A 20,413-nucleotide genomic window follows, 5' to 3' on the forward strand; every position below is an offset into this window, starting at 1 on the left:
GTGCTATTAAAGTTACTCCTAAAGTAAGAATTCATAAAAAGTAGATCTTTTGGGAAAACAATATTAACCAGAAACAAATATGAAATTGATATCATCACTTAAATTAATGTTTATAAACTACAAATTTAATAACAGTTAAATATTTTTTAAACCAATTAATCTGAACTGGCAATGTTAAGTTACATAAATCCTGGAGACTTTCTACAGAAAAAACTAACTTTTAAAATCTATTTTGCCAACAATGCTGCAAATGGAAGTATTATGAAGAGATAGCCAGAGAGTGCTGAACATAATCTAAGCTTAAGAGACTCAACTTTCAACTAATTTATGAGTTCTATTTGTTAGCCATATCTTATTTCCAACAGTTTAATGTATTGGTAGCAAAAAAAAAAAAAAAAAGGCAAGGTTTCCTAAGAAATCTCAATTCTAAGGAATTATCATTTCTGTTCCTACATACCAGATAAAATTAAGAACTAAAAAGATTTAATGACCAGTTAGATACTAATCACAAATATAAAAGTTCATGCAATTTCACATTTACCTTAAATTCTAAATATTTGTACTTTCAAATAATAAATTTTTATAATAATCATATACTTAAAAATTCCTCCCTGATATTTTCCACATGATTTAAAGAAAACTATCCTTTAAAAATCAATCCAAGAACTCAAAGTTGTCCCACTTGATAGCCTATAGTTCTAAACCAAATAATGTAATGCCACCTTTCGTTCATATAGTTTGCGTTGAAATTGTGCAGTGTAAAACTTAACAGATTTGGATCCTTTTTCTCCGCTTAAAAACAAAACAAAACTAGTACCTGGCAAACTCCGGGTTTCGTTCGGTCCTGGCCTATTAAATACCAGCCGGCCGTGAGCCAGCGGCGGCGCGCGGGCGGTGGGCGCGCCGTTGGGTGCGCCCCTCCACGGCTCCCGCCCGCCGGCCCCGCGACCCCGCGCCGCCGGCGCCCCACGGCCCTCCCGGACGCGCGGCGGGAGGGGCGGGCCTGGCTGGCACGTTCCCACGCGCCCGGGCCCGTTATCTGGGCGGCCACCCCAGCGGAGCCGACCTGCGCAGAGCAGGAGGCTCCAGGGGCCCCGCCGCGAGCCCCCGAGCCCTCCCGAGCCGCAGGGGGCGCCCCTTCCCCTGCCTCCGGCGGGGCGCCCCGCCAGGCCCCTCTCTGGGGGCCCCTCGCCGGGCGAGAGCCTCTGCGGGCTCAGGTTCGCTCCGGGGACGGGATAAGGTGTCAGCCAGGCGGCCAGGCGCCTCCCGTCGGCGGGGGCAAAGCCAGCCTGACCTCGTTCCAGCCGCCCCTCGGCGCGCGCGCGGGGCGCTCCCCTCCCTCGCCCCTCCTCGGCTCGGGACGGCGGCTGTGCCCGCGGGAGGCGGCGGGGGGCGCCGCCGGCGCTCGCCGGGGAGCCGGGGCGCGGTCCCGCTCCAACTTGGCAGGTCCGGGTGGGAGGGTGAGGGGTGGCGGAGAGGGAGCCCAAACTTACTCGACTGCGCGGCTCCCCGCGCCGCGGCCGCGGCCAGGCAGACGCAGAGGCAGAGCGAGAGGGGGCGCGGGAGGGTCCGCCGCGGGCTCATGGAAGGACCAGGGAGCCGCCGCCGCTGCCGCCTCTGTCCGAGCCTCCCTTCCTCCCGCCCCGGCTCCGGGCGACGGACGGGGCGGCGGGAGGCATGACGGGAAATTCCTGGGCACGGGCAGCCGAGTCCAAATATGAGCATAGGAGACGAGCGAGGGAGGACGGCGGAGCGCGCCCGGCGCGGACGGGGCCCGCTGCCCGGCCTCGGCGGCCGCCAGCTCCCTCCTCCTCCTCCCAATCGTCCTCCTCCTCCGTAGCCGCCCCTAGGCCGCCGGCCGCCGGGCGCGACCGGGAAAGGGAAGCGCTGTGCCAGGGGCCTGTCTTTCCAACGTGGGGACCCAACAGCGGAGCCGAGCATCCCACCCACGGGTCCCACCTGAGACCCCTGAAGGGTTAGGAAAGAGAGAAGCCACCATCAGGAGGCCGGACAGCGAACCAGGGACCCGTGGGAAGATGTTTAAGGGGTTTGAGGAGACTCTCGCTCGCGCTGCCCCTAATCAGTTGTGAGCTTTGGTAATGAGTGGATAAAAAGATCTGGCAAATACTTCAGTGTGTGCGGGTGAGACGAGCCACACTTCCAGTTATGCACACACTCAGGCGAGCCATCCTGTACTCCACAAGCAGACGTTACAATACACAAGACCACGCTCCCGCATTCCAGGTGAGGGGACCCTCTACACCAGGTGTGAGGGGTGGGTGTTTTCTTAGCCAAAATTACAAAGGGGCTCTCCCCAAACTTATATTTGAACACCACATAGGGAGTCGAGGTGAGCTGAGTAGCAATAGTTTTTCACGCGACCTAAATGCCGCTCTTTAGACCTGTCATTCTTTCTGCCTCCAACCTCTCTTCACCCTCCTTACACTGATTCTGTGTTTGTTGTAGCTTGTCTTCAGGGCAATGTTGAAATGTATTCAAAAGGTACTACCACTGATGATCAAAATGTCAGTCCCAGATGTGTGATTACAGGCCCAAGTCAGTAGTTCCCCGACCTGCCTTTGACACTCACTGATAACTCCTCCAGGAATCAAGTCCAAATGACCCTTAGCTGTTCAAGGCAACGTAATTATGTCTTAATTATTGTAATTTATTTATTTTTACTCACACTAATGGGACAGGCCTTGGGGATATAGGATGTTATGTAATTACTTATAAACATTTTTAAGATGCTTACAGAAATGATTTATTGATGCAAAATACTGAAAGGGGTAAATGTCAAACATATTTAGAGTGTGGATTATTCTAACATGAACTAAAGTATGGTAATTTGTATATCACACTGTTTGAAAATGCCATATATGTTTGAAAATCAGAAACTTTATTTCAAAACAAATTCAATTTTGGCAAAGTATTAAGGCCCATATGCCAAAAACCAGTCCGTTTGCAAGCGGCTCCCTGTAAATCATCTGATACTGACAAATGCCACATCCCTGGCAAAGGGACAGAGTTCACGCTGGATGTACTAACAGTAATGGTGGGACTAAGAAGAGATGACCAAAGTAAACTAACAGTAAATAAACTGATAGGGTAAATAAGAGATTTAAAAGACACATAGCATTATTATTCAGTTTAGGTACCTAGAAGCTGGATAGAGGGAAGGGAATACTCTGGAAATTCTTGATGATTACCTCCCTTTCTTCTTTTTTGTGAATTTAAACATTGATTATATAAGCACCTGTTTTTTCTTTCCTCACAACACCTAGCATAGTTCTTTGCCCATAGTCTAAACATTTATTTAAAACCAAAGTAAAATGAGCACAGTCATTTGTAGATTGACATATAGGAACTCCCGAAGTGTAAGGAAAAGCTTACGTCAAAGGACTGTAACAATTTTGGCTATATTTAAAATACTCCAGTTGACTTTAGGTACACAAGTGTAAAATTATAAAGAAGGCAATATCATCACAACCTAATCATGTTAATCCAACTGGAGAGTTCATTTATCGGATCAACTCTGCTAACGTGACAGCAATACCAGCAGCTATTCTAAAGGCTTGAATAAGGATGTTAAAGAGAGGAGAAAAATAAACTCACGTTACTGGGTGCATAATAAGCGCCAGGTACTGTGCTAGGTGTTTTATACATGACATCTTATTTAATCTTTACAGATATCTCTGAGCTTATTTTTCTAATCCCTATTTTACTGGTAAGGAGACCAAGGCATAGTTAAGTACATTAGGCTATCAGGAAGGGGTGAAGAAGTGTTGGAATTCAAACCTCATTCCAAAGTCCATACTAATTTTTATTCTTTTACCATACTAATCTGTCCCGTTTTCTCTACAATGAAAATAAAAGTGGCCTTCAAAAACTGTGTTCATTGGGCTCTTGTGGTTTTAAGTAACTGGTGTGCACTCAGGTTACCTCAAGCAATAGGGGTAGAGAATACATGTGGAAATAAGAGCAGAGACCTAACCGGCTTGTCAAGTCATCTCCTGTGGGCCTGGGTGGTTGGCGCCTGCGCCTTTGATAGGTACCAGGAATAGGAAAAGTTCTACCTACCCTCTGACCACATTCCTGTGAGTTTTGTAATTTAACCACTGATATTTAAATCATATATTTCACAATGTTTTCTCCAATGTCCTTTTTTATTATAATCTTAACAATCATGTTAACACATTACCTTAAACATTGTTTGTTTTTAAGACAAAGGACCCAGAGGATGTAACTTCTTTCCCTGTTTTCCATATGCCATCCCTCCCCCATCCTAGTGGTGTGCCAGTAAATGCTAACAACTAGATTTGGAGGAGGGAGACCTGAATTGTAACAAAAACTGATGTATGTGATGTCAACACCCCCACCAACCTGAGTCTCTTGAGAGGTGCACACAACCAGCTCTTGGGCCCCTAGGACACAGCCCCAGCACACCGCTGCCCCAGCTCCCTGCGAACTGTCTCCGAACACAGCCGTAATTCAGGTGCACGACCACAGCTTTTCCCAGTTCTGTTCCCACCACCAGCTGCCATTTCTCTCTCTCTAGAAATATCTGATTCTATCGCCAGGGGAAATATTTGATTCTATCACCACTGTTTCTCAGAAAGTTCTTGCATGAGACTATCTCATAAGCCACTGAGCCTATAGATGGCTACCTCCAAGCCAGGAGTCTTCTCCTACTTCTTCAACTCATACTACACAATGTGGTCACCTATGCTTAAAAAAAAAAAAAAAAAAAAAAAAAAAAAAAAAAAAAAAAGAAAACTGTGGTTCTACCTTTTTGGGGGCAGCCTTTTTCAAGTGGAATCTGTAAGCACGACAGGCATGCAAACTATACTCTCTGACATACTATTCTCAGCTCTTTAATAACATCCCCTCAGCCACTACACAAAGCTTAGGGACGGTCCCCACTCCACATCCCCCAAGGAATATCTTGGTTGGGTGCCAACAACTGCAAACAGGAGCATGGACACATTAGGACTAGATACTATTCAAAACTCCAGTCATAGTGAGACACTCCCAAGTTAGTACTTAAATTCAATGACTATTTATCAAGTGCCATTTCCTAAACCAATGATGATCAATTGGAGAGTAAGGGAATTGTCTCTTAGGAAGATGTAACAGGCTCTCCCAAAGAAAGTTTTTGAAACTACACTCAATCCAAACTCCCCAAATCCTGTTTCCCTATCCTGGGAAATAGAATGCCGTCACTCTGGCCCCCTGCTGAGAACACTGGTCTAAACTGAAGGAAGTGTGTCCCATGCCTCACTGTGCTGGGGTGGGAATGGAGTTGAGGAGAGCCATTTTCTCAGCATCACAAGGGACACAAAGTCAATGCTGACTGGTTAAGGGAGACGCCTGACAATTGCTCTCAGATTCTGATCCATGACGCCCTTTAAGCCCCCGGCTACCATATGCACTGCCAAGGACTGCACCATTATATCAACTGGGACTCCTACTCAAAGAAGACTGAATTAAAGTGAGCATTTTTGTTCTGCTTTTGGTAAAATGGTTTGCCTGCATCTCAAATGACATTTAGTAAAAAAAAAAAAAAAAAAAAAATGTACACACTTGAAGCCATTCCTCCTGTTGATTGATTATGGAGAGATTTGAAGTATGTCTTCCCATGACTGATGTGATGCCTGATCCTGCCAGCTTGGGCTGTGGATATGCTACAAGTAACAAATATTTAACAGGGTTTTCAATATCATAGAGAATTAAATAAACCTCTCTAGACTAGCAAAGCTGTTTAGCTTTTGGCAAGATTGCATCACATAAAGTGGTATATGCAAAAATCAACTACATAACACAGAGTAAGGCGAGGAGGAGGGGCAAAAATGAACTTTTTAAGTCATTTCACAAGACTCTTTCCAGAGACTTGATTTCGCTCTTTCCCTCAGTCTGTTCCTCAGCACTTACGTACATAGAGACTATCTTACCCCGGGGGGCGGGGGGTGGTGTCCAGGGTTTAGAGGTGTGTATTTTTCACACAACTTGTCCATGACTGCAAACCAGCTCCTTCATGTGTTACTTATCCAACGTGGTTACAATCTGATCCAGTAGTACAGGAACCCTGGCTGGGCTGGGCTTCCTCGGAAATAGTATGTTGCTGGCCAAAATGGTGCCTGCTGACACGATTCTCCCCAGTACTAACTTCTGCCTGATTTTCACTCTGAAAGCTACCTTAAGAGCCAGATCTCAAAGTAAGATACAGCTCCACTCAGTGGTCAGCAACCTGGGCTTGAGGACAGCCTCTACCATGAAATCTTGTAGGACAATGGATAAGATACTTAACTACTCCAGGTCTTGTTGTTATTTCTTCTCTGTAAAGTGGGAAAATAAAGGTACCTACCACCCAGGAGGCTTAGTACTATGCTAGCAAATGGTAAATCCTTGATGAATGTCAATAAGTACTAAATTAACTTTTATCATTGCTTACTGATTTCCAATCTCCACAAAGTCACTCTTTGCCTTTGAGTCTTATCTGATACGATTTCCTCCATCTGAAATGACTCAGAGTTTCCCCTCACAGCTCCGCGTCCTACATTTGTATTCGTTACCTCTTACAGAAGTCTGTTCAGAATTAGTAACCCTTTCAACGCATTTTCTTCAAATTTAGTTTCTATATTTATACCCAAAGTTACTAATAGTAACTATGTTTTCAAATATGTATTTATGTTTTAACTTCCCCGAAGTAATCACATTAGGAGGATATACAACATATGAATGACTATTCAAACCATTTGTGAAAGCCACTTTAAAATTGCTATCAAAATGTATAATGCAATTTAAAAAATATCTTCAACACAGGAAAATCATTTTTGCATTCATTCATTTAACAAATATTTACTGAATGCTTACTATGTGCTGGATAGACAAAAAGTAAACCAGTAAAATATTTAGTATGTTAGAGTAATAATTGCTAATCAAAAAAGTAAATAATACAGATGTGGTTACTAAAAGCATTGGGGCAGTAACACTGAAGGCACGAAGGAGGGAAGGAAGCTATGCTGGTATCTGAGAGAGGAGGAGCAGGGAGAGAGAAGGTCACACCCACAGCAGAAGCAGGCCTGCCCGGTAGGACCGTTCAGGTGGCCAGGATAGGAGGTAAGGGTGGAAGGGGACAGTGAGACAAGCATTAGATGTGACCCAGCAGACAATCATATAGGGTCTTATGGGCCATTATAAAGACTCTCCATTTTAGGGGCCTGGGGAAAAAAAAAGACTCCATTTTATCGTGAGATGGGAAACTTACAGAGTTTTAAGCAGAAGAGTGACATGATCTGACCTAAATTTTAACAGAACAACTTTGGCTGTTCTGCTAAGCAGTGCAGAAGAGACAGAAGGGGAGACCAGTTAGGAGGATCTTGAAGGAATCCAGGTGAGAAACAATGGTGATTTGGAGCAGAAAGGAAGCAGTGAGCTGGTGAAAGTGATCCCACCGGAAGGAGAGGCCCGCAATAGTTCTTGACAGATTAAATGTAGGGTGTAAAAGAAAGAAAAGTTAAAGATGTCTACATGCTTTTTATTTTGTTTTTTGTTTTTTCTTTCCTTTTGCCTGCGCATTACGGAATTGCCATTTCCTGAGATAGGGAGACAGCAGTGGGTGGTGGGGTAGAAATATTAGCAGCTCAGTTTTGGACATGTTAGGTTTGAAATGGCTTCCTGGAGAATAAAAAGCATGCATTGGAGAACCCACGGTCAGTTCACCCATCACTCCCCACCTACACACACACGCATGTACGTGTGTGAGACAGGGCAGGGCCTTGTGGCCTGACTTGATTGGACAGGAGGAAAGGCTCAGACAGTGAGATCCCTTTCAGTGGAGGAGTAGGGGCAGTTGAAAGATTCAAGAAGGAAGTCCATTTGACGTGGTAACACAGACCTGAAGGCAGGGCAGGCAGGAGCTTCAAGAAGGTGACTCTCCATCTGAAAGCTAAAGAACCTTTAAGGTCATATCAGCTGTTGTGCGATACAAGTGAAAACCCAAAATAGAGCTGCAGAACTTAAATCCTTCTCTCTCCTACTTTGTAATTCTGGTCTGCAAATGCCTTCACCAGGTCCTGCTGTCGTGTTTTGCGGAGGCTGAAAGGTCAAGATAGCAAGGAGAAAGGGGTCTGGTTTCAACGCGCTCGTCTTGTAGAAACAGGAGCAGACCAGGATTCACAACCGATGATCAACAGTACCCAAGGACAGCACACAGTGAATCAGAGCCACAAAAGGCCCTTGGCCCACACCCCTGGGGAGCATTTTGGAGAAGACAACTGGAGGAGAAAGTAAGGCCAACCTTCATGATTGGGCTGTGGCTTAGTGAAGGTTTCCTCTGGGCAAAAGTGAGTATTGCAGATTTTGGAGAAGTAGAGATATGTAGCAAGACTTGGCAGAACTTGGATACTGACCGAATTCTCAACAGTAATAGAGAACTTTGAAAAGGAGGCTAGAGTCTCCTTTTGCAATTCCCCATAGTGAAACGAGTGCTTAATGCTTAATAGACGCTGTTGACTGACGCTTTAACCTGGGGTGGGCAGGGTGAGGAGAGTGGGGAGGGCGAGAGGGTGGGGCTAAAGGGAAAGGAAAGAGACAGTGAAGAAAGAATTTACATGTTTCAACTCTCATAGAAAACCAAATAGACCAAATAAAGTTATGTGGCATTAAATTAAATAAAAATCAAATAGTTTCTTCTAAAAACCGTTATATTCTGCTCCCAGTGATAATACTAACAACTAAAGCTACAAGTGAAAGTGGCTCATATTAATGAAAATATGCAACTATATCACAGCCCAAGCCTGAAAACTCAGATATTTAGTAGACAAAAATCTTAAAGAGACATTTACTATAGTGTTTGAGGTAAAAGCAAAGCATTAAAACAATAAAAACATTTTCCAAATGAATCAAATGATGCTCAGCTCACTTCATGTTATTTCACATCAATAAGGAAAAATACACTGGAAAATCCACACAGTAAGTAAACGTGAATGAAATAGCTTTTGTACTATTTCCAACTTTGCCTCGAAAATGCCTTTGGTCTGATGCAGAACATATTATTTCCTGTTCTTGTACTTTGTGGGAAGCAGCACACCCATTCCAGTCGTTGTCACTTTTTTCCTTTATCCATATTCACGGGAGGAATTACTTTGGTGCTGCCCTGATCATTCTTCCTAGGTTGATATCTCAGCTCCTGCAGTCATCTGGCAACGGGTCCCAAAATTAAGTAACAGAACTACTCGGAGAGCTTGTTACAGTGGCAGGTCTGGTGAAGGATTCAGAAATCTGAATTTCTAAAAAGTGTCTCAGATGATTGACGCTAAGATAGGTGGACCACAGGTCATTCTTTGACTAACTTTTATGTCTGCTTTCCAGTTGAGTGAGGTAAGTGTTGACCTTTCTTTTCTATAATGCCCATAACAGGGGTGAAAAGGATTATAGTAAAATACATGGTATATATGACATAGCTTTCATGATCTTTAAAAACTAAAAAGCTTTCTCATAACCCAAATAATCATTAGTCAACTCAAGGAACTAGAGTTTTCAGTTTTACCTTGTAGTGAGGAGGTTCGTTATAAAATGAAGCGCTGCAAGACTGAGTTGCTTCCCAACACACCGATGATTCAATTGAGTTCCCCACAGTTTTAGCGCTGTGAACATGTTGTTATATTCTTAGAAAACTAGTTATTTTTGAGTCAGATTACAACTCTTAGGTAACTGGAATATTAAATTAATTAAGGTATTATCTTTAAAAGTTACTCCAGGTAAACAGAAATTTTCTGCATTGATCTAATACTAGAATATGAGATACTTTGATAGTACATATATTTTTTCTAAACACAATGAAAATAGCATACTTCTCTAAGCATTTCAATTAAATAGGACTATATTTATTCCAACAATCTCCATATATGAGAAGGTCCTGTTTTTATAACAAGGTAGTGCTTTACATATACTCAGCTGTCCTTGGGTTAGACCAAAAGCAATCTTGGTTTTTCCATATTACTAAAGCATTGTGGAAAATGAAAACAGTAGCTTTATAGAATTAAGCTGCTTTATTTAATGAGATATAATTTTTCAAATGTTGTTTTATTTAAATGTGATTTATTGAAATGTGAGACAATGTATAATTCGTAATGATGAATAGCAAAATGAGGGGCCAATTGACAGGCTCACTGGCTAGCTTTTTGAATGTGAGAACAGTACTCAACAAGCCACATCTGCTCCTAGAAAGTCTCTCTTGCTTACTGTCTACTTCCCGACTCATCGCTATTGCTCCTGCAATCTTCCAGGGGTGCACTCCACACAACGGAACCTCACTGTTACCTGGAATGTAGCACATGAAATTAAGTTCTAAGACTCCTACAGTTAAAAGATTATACCAGTTATATGTTTAGGGAAACATTAAGGAACACTTCAGTCATGGAGGAATGATCACAGACAATCATTTTCAAGATTTAATGTCTTCCATTGGGGAAGCATGACTGGTTCATTCCAGCCAGCTGACACCATTCTCACGGACCCAGCCACCACTGGGGTCTGACTCCCCGTCATCCACACCAAGAAGCAGAAATTTCCACTTTTTAAGTAGAAGCACTGAGCATAAAAAAGGAAGAATGTTTGGACACAATTGTTGAGAAAAACTAACAATAAAACGAATACTTCAGGAGAGATGAGAGACTAACAAGGTACAGTGTTTCTAAGTTAAATAAAAAGAGAAAATACATTAGTTTCAGGAGAACCAAGAGTTAATAGTGAAGAATAACAACCAGTTTTAGAAATAAGGGATGTCAAAACTTCTGGGTGTTCAGAACTGCACCCAATAGGGAAACACCAGAGAATTCACCATTAATATTATGTCTGCTTTAGATCTTTGGTAAATATCTTTTATCAAATTTAGAAAGTCCCTTCTACTCTTAATTTGCTAAGAATTACTTTTTTATAAAAGGATTTATGTATGTTGAATTTTATCAGATGGTTTTACTGCATCTATTTGAGATGATCTATTTATGTTAATATGAGAGATTATATTGATTGTCTATGTCGAACCAATCCTGCTTTCCTGAAATAAATACAATTTGGTCGTGATATATAATTCCCACTTACATGTTACAGGATTTGGCTTGCTGCCCATTTTGGTTTGTTTGGGATTTTTGCATCTTTGTTCAGTGAGATTAGCCTACAAAAGTTCCCTGTTTGCTTTCTGCATCAAGGTTATACTAACCAGGAGTCACACCCTTTTTCTATTTGGTGGAATAGGAAATATGTCATTTAAAAAATGAAGCATTGAAGAGATTATAGCTCCTCAAAGGTCTCACTCATGTGTGAGTATTGTGAAGGGTGACTACAACCAAAAGCAGCAAAGAAATGTAAACGAATCCCATTATCAAGTAGTTTGGTCTCAGACCCTGATTTAGAAATAACAGAAATATTATGTGACATGCATTTTACTTTATTTAGTTCTCTCAATTGCACCATTATCATTGTTTTAAAAATGAGGAAACCGAGTGTTCGACTACCGTATTTTGCCATGTATAATGTGCACTTTTTGCCCAAATTTTTGAGGGAAAAATAAGGATGCACATTATACATGGGTGTAATGATTACATACCATGGGTATAATAGTCCTGTGTATAATGTGCAGAAAAGTGTGGGTGCGCATTATACATGACAAAATACGGTACTTAAACCAACCTAAAGTGCATGTCAGAGACTGTGCTCTTAACCACTGGTCCTTTTCCTCCCTCCTCCCTCAGTGCAGGCTCTGTGTTTTTTGGAAGACCTTTCATACACCCAATAACAGTAAGCCACAGGTCTGCAACCAAAATAATCACAGGTGTTTCCCAAAGTGCTGAAATTACGAAGTCCAAAATATCTGAGCTTCATTGCCAAGAATTGGAGTGACTCAAAACAAACTAGCAGAGTATAATAATCAAATTAAGAAAAGAGTAGTAAAGACAATTATGGGAATCCTGATTAAGTTCAACATTTAAATATATGTAGTAAATGTTCATGGAGAAATTTTGTAAAATACATATGTAATCCAACAGATTGGGCTACACTGCTAAGTTCTGAAGTATTCCCCTGTACTACTATGTAGGTAATATGGGCACACATTTTTCACTTTTAACAACTCTGATACGGAAATTATTAATAATTCTAAGATCAATGGTGTCTTTAAAAATCACTGTCCAATTTACAAAAGAAAATAATTGCTGTCTATCTGCATTAAGTCCGTTTCTGCCACGGGACTGACATTTGCTTCTATCTGGGGTAACTGTCAACTGTGAACACTTTAAATTCTCCTTGCCTGCAGCTCTTCGGCCCATGCTGCTGGTAGGAACTGGAACAAGGATCTGAAGGAGGACCAGCTGGTTTCCTTGTTGTCCCCTTCCAGAGCCAAGGCTAGTTTCATTTGCCCCGACTCCAGGGTTGTTCTTGCTTTAGACCACGGTCTTTTATCAGAATCCACACCTTGGGTATTATTTCTGTTCTTTCCTTTCTTAGTGCCAGAGAAAATGGTGCCTCTTCCAATTGGTAGTATCTTAGATGAAACACAGCATATCTTAAATAATGTGCATGCAATTTAAGCAGCACGTAAACAGTATTTTCCATACCTTAAATATTCTTTAAAGACATCATTTTATCAATGGCCTATGATTTCATCATAATCCATAATCCATTATTTTTTCTCACTTTTGTAGATTTCAATTCTAATTTTTATCATAGTATAAAGCTATAGTGAACATCATTTCCATATAGCTTCATGTCATCTGATAGTTTCAGAATAAACCCCTAAAAATTAAAACATCAGGTACTGAGTATTTGTTGTATTATTGGGACATATGAAATCTTTGTGAAGGATATCCTCTCTGAATCAAGTAAGTATGAAGACACTGAGCGACTCCCACAGTGTGGAAGTAGCTAGTCATTACAATCTTCTATGAGCCAAAGCGTCTGAGCCTTTTCTAAGGAGACACAGTTGTAGGAGTCATAGGCCCTGGCGCTAGTTACGCTAAGTCTTTAACTTTTAAAAACTTTTACTGAATGATCTATTTATATATTTCCCACGAATTTTTAAAGACACCTTTATCATAAACTGAATCTTATACAGCAATGTCCTCACACTTCAAGTATATTCATTAACCGTAATGACCTGTTACAACGGTCAGCCAGAGCTTGAAACACTTTCAGAACATGAATCAGTGCTTCCTCAGATACGCTTCTGTGCTTCACAGCACCGTCTGTGCTAATGGCTGTGTTTGTGAATGTCTTGCAGATTGTCATTCAAAAGTGCACTGCAATGAAATCCACTACAGAGTGAACTAGAAAATCTTGCAAAATTTGTAGGATTTTAAAAAGTTGATAAAGATGGAGAATTATTCAAATCACTAGCATAGCCATAGAGTGAATGTGTCAGTCAATCTAGTTAGCAGTTAAAGGAAAGTTGCCAATGACAAGGACAAGGCCCCAAGAAGTACATAAAGGAATGATTTGATGACAGAGAGACCCTGTCACAAATGGATGAAGTCTCGGATATTTCTGTAAGAGAGGATTCCATTATGGAGCAGATATCAAAAAAATAATAATTGTCATTTCATGTTTCAAATAATTTTGTCAAGGAAAAAAATGTAAAATAATTATTTGAGTTAAAATATTTCTAAGTTAACTTTGTTCTATAGAAAATAAGTTTTTTGTTTTATTTTGTTTCATTTTTTTGCCCTGGCTAGTGTGGCTCAGTGGACTGAGTATCATCAGCCTGTGAACCAAAAGGTTGCTGGTTTGATTCCTTGTCAGGGCACATGCCTGCGTTGCGGGCCAGGTCCCCAGTTGGGGGTGTGCAAGAGGCAACCACACATTGATGTGTCTCTCCCTCTTTCTCCCTCCCTTCCCCTCTCTCTAAAAGAAAATAAATACGATCTATTTTTTAAAATGTGTTCTTTTTAATTTTAGCAAAAAAATTCAAGTTGAAGTTCTAGTGAAAGTATTTATTAAGAAAAATTGGTCCCCGATATAAGCATATTTAAGTGACTTTCTGGTCTCGGTTATGCTCGAGTATCTGTTCCAAGGCATTTACTGTCTGCCTGTATGTTTGTATAACAGTATTAACACAGATTTAATTTGCTTGAGTATCTGATGGGACACTCTTTATTAATCATGTTTTAATTTAAAAATTTTACTCTTTCCTGTTTATCTTTCCAGCTAATATCCTAGAGATTCATTTAAAATTCCCAGAAATTAATTTAAATCTATTGGAACCACTATTGGAATGGCGTTAAACTTCTGTACTAATTTAAGACGGATTAGGTACCCTATTTGCTATATTCAGTCTATCACAGAAAAATGATGTAATGTCCCCATTTGTTGTCCCCGATCTTTTTTTGGAAAGTTCCCTCACATGGGCTTAGCTATTTCTTGTTGTTTTATTCACAGATGATACCAGTGTACCTACTTGTTAAATCACCACCTAAGGCAGAATATCCCTATTGAACACTCAGGCACCAACTGTAAGGATTGGGTACTCTTTGCAGGGGTATCATGCAGCCCAGGATGGCTGTGAATGCGGCCCGACACAAAATCGTAAATTTACTTAAAACATGATGAGATTTTTTTGATTATATGTTGCAATGTATTTAATGTGTGGCCCAAGACAACTCTTCTTCTTCCAGTGTGGCCCAGAGATGTGGCCAAAAGTTTGAACACCCCTGCTGAAGAGAACAAATAATTTTCAAAGATGGGGGCAATAAGGAGTAGTGTAAGAGAACTTATTTCCAGCAAAATGATGGAGCAAGACATCCTGAGTAAATCTCCCATTGTAAAATAGCTTTTATACTGAAATAATCATGAAAAACATTTTTAAGTGAATTAACTGCTGGTAATAAACTGAGGGAAATCAGAGGCCAAAAGCAAAACAAAAGCAGAAAATTGAAGATAAAATCAAGTGTGGCAGCCAGTGGTGGTCCGAAGAGCACGCGCTGATCCCTGGTGACCTAGATTTTTTAGCAGCAGAGTACATATTCTTCCCAAGTTCACGTGGAGCATTCTTCAGAAGAGAAATGTGCTAGGCCATAAAATAAGCTTCAAACAAAGTATGAAAAGGCTTGAAATCCAACAAAGTATGTTATCCAACTATATGGAATGACACTGGAAATTTATAATAGAAAAAAATGGGAAATTCACAGAAATGTGGAAATAAAACAACACATTTCTAAATAACCAATGGGTTAAAAAAAGTCCCGCAAAGGATATTAGAATATTTTGAGATGAATAAAAATGAGGATGCAATATACCCAAACTTACAGATGCAGCTAACACAGAGCTTAAGAAGGAGATTTATAGCTATAAATGGCCATGTTAAGAAAAGGAAAGATTTCAAATCAATAACCTTAACTTTCATCTGAAAACAGACACACACACAAAAGAGCAAAATGAACCAAAGCAAGTATAGGAAAGAAATAATAGGTTAATGTGGACATTAACGACATTGTGAACAGAAAAACAATAGCATCGACAAAGCCAAAAGTTGATTCTTTGAAATTATCAACAAAATTGGCAAACTTGTAGCTAGACTGCCCAAGAAAAAAAGAGAGAAGACTCAAATCATTAAAATTAGTAATGAAAGAGGGGACATTACTATTAACATCACAGATATAAAGACTAAAGGGAAATACTAAGAACAACTATATGCAGTGCCCACAAATCACATAACAGATGAAATGTAAAAATTCCTAGAAGAATACAAACTACTGAAACTGATTAAAAAAGAAACAGAAAATCTGAATAGACCTATAACAACTGAAAAAAAATGATTTGCAATAAAAAAACTACCTATTAGACCCAGACCTGGTGACTTCAATGGTGAATTCTACCAAACATATTAAAAATAATTAATATCAAATCTCCATTAACTCTCTCAAAAAATAGGAGGAACCACTTCCCAACTCATTGTGAGAACAGTATTCCTGTGATGCCAAAATCAGAAAACACCTCACACAAAAAAGAAAACTACAGACAAATATGTCTCGTTAACATAAATGCAAAACTCCTCAACAAAATACTAGCAAGCCAAATCCAGCAACATATAAAAAGCATTATACCCCATACTGAGACTTGGGATTCATCCCAGGAATGCAAGTTTGCTTTAGCATTTGAAAATCAATTCTCATTTTCAACAAAGTAAAGGAAATAAATCACATGATCATCTAAATAGACACAGAAAAGGCATTTGACAAAATCCAACTTTCACGGTAGAAACAACGAGAAATAGAAGGGAAACTTCGTCAACCTGATAAAGGAAAATAAGAAAATACTTTGAGATGAATGGAAATGAATATACAACATATCCATAGCTAACAACATACTTAATGGTGAAAGATTGAATGCTTCCCAAGATCAGGAACACGACAAGAATATCTTGTCTCGCCGCTTCTATTCACCACTGTACTGGAGGTTCTAGCCAGGGCAACTAGGAGAAAAAAAGTCTAGCAATGAGTACAGCTATCTCTACGTGCAGATGACAAGGTCTTGTGTATAGAAAATTCAAGGAAAATCACAAAAATCTATTACGACTAATAAGTTGACAAAAGGTAGAACCCAAAATCAATATACAAAATTTAATTGTATCCTATACAGTTTCTTCACTTGCAATGAACCTAAAAATTTTTATTTTTATTTTTTAAAGATTTTATTTATTTTTAGAGAGAGAGGGGAAGGAGGACGAAAGAGAGGGAGAGAAATATTGATGTGTGAGAGATACATGGAACCGTTGCCTCTCTAATGCCTCCAACTGTGGACCAAGCCTGCAACGCAGGCAGGTGCCCTGACTGGGAATCAGACTGGTGAACTTTTGGTTCTCAGTCTCGCACTCAATCCACTGAGCCACACCAGCCAAGGCAAAAAAAATTTTTAAATCCATTTATAACTGCATCAAAAAGAATAACATAGGAATACACTTAGCAAAAGAAGTGCAGAACTTAACACTCTGACCACTACCACACATTGCTGAAAGAAATTAAAGATGATGCTAAACAAATGGAAAGACACCCCATTTTCATTTCTAAGACTTAATATTATGAAGATGGTAGTACTCCTTATATAATCCTCATGTACAGATGAACACACCCCCATCGAATTCCAGCTGGTTTATTTGCAGTAACTGAAGCTGACACTAAAATTTCATAGGAAATTCAAGAGATCCAGAATATCCAACACAGATTTGAAAGAATTTGAAAGAGTCACACTTCCTGATTTCAAAATTTGCCACACAGCTATAGATATCAAGACACCATGGTACTGGCATAAGAATGGATGGTTGGTGGGTAGATATATATAGATAAATAAACAGAATAGAACTGAGAGTCCAAAAATAAACCCTCACTTTCACTGTCAACTAATATTCAGCAAAGACCACAAGGCAAATCAGTGCAGGGGTGGGGAGGGAAACCCCTTACAACAAATGGTGCTGGGACATTGCAAATGAATATCCACAAATAAACAATAAAGTTGGAACCTCACCTCCCATAATATACAAGGGGGGTGGGACCCAAAGAACCCAGAATTATCTTGAACTCAGAATTATCTTGTGGAGATTGGGCTCCTTGTAGTACAGGCTTCCCCTGCTGGGTGTTCCAGGAACCCACCTGTATCAGCATGACAGCTGGCATTGCTGTGAGAGGCTGCATTCAGCTTCAGTGAATTTTTTTGAAGACTCTTTCAACGTGTTTGCCCATTTCATGACGGGTGATTTACAAGTGCACCTGCCCATACCACACTGAGTGTTCGGCAGTTTTTGGCCAAAAATGGCATAACCTCCTGTTCTACCCTCCCTATTCACCCTACCTTACTCCACGTAACTGTTTTCCCCCCATACCCCTGGATGAAAAAAGTCTTCAAAGGGAAACATTTTGCTTATGTGGAAGAGGTAAAATAAAAAAACAGCAGACACACTAAAAGGCATCAAGATCAGTAAGTTCAAAAGCTGTTTTGAACAGTGGAAAAAAATCTCAATAGGTGTATTTCATCCAATGGAGAGTACTTTGAAGGTGACAAGTTTAAACATGTTAAGAATACACAATTTTTAATAAATTCATTTTTGGCCCCCCCCTCATTATAAATCAACATGGATCAACAACCTAAATGCAATAGGAAAAATAATAAATCCTTGAAGAAAACATAGGAGTCAATCATCATGACCTTGGACTAGGCAATGGTTTCTTAGACACCAAGAATACAACCAACAAAAGAAAAAATAAATCGGACTTCATCAAATGCAACGGCCTAAGCCCAAGGGACAGGATTCCCAGAGAAAAAGTACGAGGGCCCTATGGGGGGGGGGGGGGAAGTAGTGTACATGGACAAAGAGAAAGTAAACCAGAGTGGCTAGAGAAATGTAAGTGAAAAAGGGATGACAGAAAAAATTCTTGAAGAGATGGGCATCAGCCAGTTCACAGAGGGACTTGAAGGCCAAGACAAGAAATTTGAACTTTAATCTAAATGCCATGGGAATGAATGAATCATGGGAGGATTTTCTTTCAGGGAGGGACATGTTTTTGAAGGCAAATTTGATGGCTGCATGAAAAATCAAATGTAGCTGGACAAGGAACAAGGAGACCAGTTAGGTGGTTTCTACAGCAATCCTTGAAAGATATGATGGTGTCAAGAGAGTTGGAGAGACAGGTGGGTAAAGAGATAAATGAAAATAAAGGAGCTGAAAGGACTTCACTAATTGAATGTAGGAACTGAGGAAAAGAGGGAAATAGTAACTTCTAGGTTTTCAGCTTAAGCAACTGACATGTGGTATAATTTACTAGAGGAAGAGTGAGTTTGGAGGCAAAGAGGCATAGAAATCAGTTTGTTTTGGTACGTAAAATTTGAAAACCTTTTAGACATCCAAATGGAGATATCAAGTAGCAAGTTGAATGTGTGTAAATCTGAACCAAAGGGAGGAGTCAAGGCTGGAGATAACTCTCTGGGGGTCATTCATTAGGCCTGGGTAAATTCACCTAGAGAAAACATCCAGATAGGTAAGAGCACAGGAGCGCAGACTAAGGCCTGAGGCACTCCAATATTAGAGATTGAGCAATGGGGGAGGAGCTGGCAAGAGAGACTAAAAAGAAGCAACCAGTTAATAGGAAAAATGAAATTGTGGTGTGGAACAGAAAACAGAGATTTTACTTACCTGCACGCCAATGTAGTCACATGAGGTAGACAGTCAACAACTTCTCAAAGAAAAAAGATCAGAGCTAAAAAACGTGCCCTGACTAGTGTGGCTCAGTTGGACGTTGTTCCGCAAACCAAAAGGTCACTGGCTCCCAGCTTGATTTCCCATCTGGACACATAACTGGGTTCCAGGTTCCATCCTCAGCTGGGGCATTTATAAGCGGCGGTTGATGTTTCTCTCCCTTTCTCCCTCCCCTGCCCTCTAAGTATAAATAAGATATATATAAAAGAACTAAAAAATGTGAGAGGTGAGAAAACAAGAGGGAACAAACTGCAGACAGTTTAGGAAAAGTCTTGCTCATATAGTTTTTAAAACATTTCAAGAATAATATGAAAACCAAAGATTAAGTTCGGGAGCAGCAAATTACTCTCATGAAAGGAACCTTTATGCCAGTGATTCTCGAACTCGAGAGCGCATGAGGACCACCTGGAGAATGTTAAAACACAGATTAGTGACCCCCAGCTCCAAAATTTCTAATTCAGCAAATTTGGGGTGGGGCCCAATAATTTCCTTGGATTAACAAATCCCCCGGTGATGCTGATGCTGACGCTGAATTGAGAACCTTACTTTTTGAATTAACACTGACCTAGAGAAACTTGAATATGTACACCAACAAATATGTTCAAGAAGGAATGTTCATAGTTACCTTGTTTATAATAGTAAAAAAACTGAAAACAATCTAAACGTCCATCGTCGAATAAACAAACTGTGGTATATTTTATACTACCGTGTATAATGCACTTTCTTACCCCCATTTCTGAGGGAAAAATATGGATGCACATTATACATGCGAATTAGCACTAAAACGTGGGTGTGCATTATACACGTGAGCACATCATACACGGCAAAATATGGTACTAGGCAGCCATGACAGTAAGTGTTGACTACATGCATCCATACAGATGAATGTCAAAAACAACATTGAGCAAAAAAGTCACTGAATTATACATATAATTTCACTCTATTCATTGAAAGGTCAAAAATAACTCAGTTGGGCAAGGAAAAAAGGAGACCAGCTTAGGTTTCTGCAGCAATCCAGGCTAGATATGATGGTGTCAAGAGAATGGGTAGATTGAAGAGCTAGGTAGGTAGATGGGTAGGTCAGTAGGTAGGTAGGTAGATAGGTAGATAGAAATAAAAGAGCTCAAAAGAGCAGAAACAATTAAGCTACGTAGTAGTTGGAGACACATGTGGTAA

General features: G+C 40.4%; 1 protein-coding gene across 2 annotated transcripts in view; it reads right to left on the reverse strand.

Moving 5' to 3' along the window:
- Positions 1-1,688, reverse strand: part of MSRB3 (methionine sulfoxide reductase B3) — a 165,175-nt gene extending 163,487 nt beyond the window's left edge. Inside the window, exon 1 of one of the 2 annotated variants that reach the window (XM_053921208.2) lies at positions 1,494-1,688. The gene's annotated coding sequence lies outside the window, so the exon portion shown is untranslated. Of the gene's footprint in view, positions 1-817; positions 1,156-1,493 lie in introns of those variants that run through there. The other variant, XM_024576410.4, reaches the window with a different exon arrangement.
- Positions 1,689-20,413: the final 18,725 nt, after the last annotated feature.

Source organism: Desmodus rotundus, chromosome 3, assembly GCF_022682495.2.
Source record: "Desmodus rotundus isolate HL8 chromosome 3, HLdesRot8A.1, whole genome shotgun sequence".
Classification (NCBI taxonomy): Eukaryota; Metazoa; Chordata; class Mammalia; order Chiroptera; family Phyllostomidae; genus Desmodus; species Desmodus rotundus.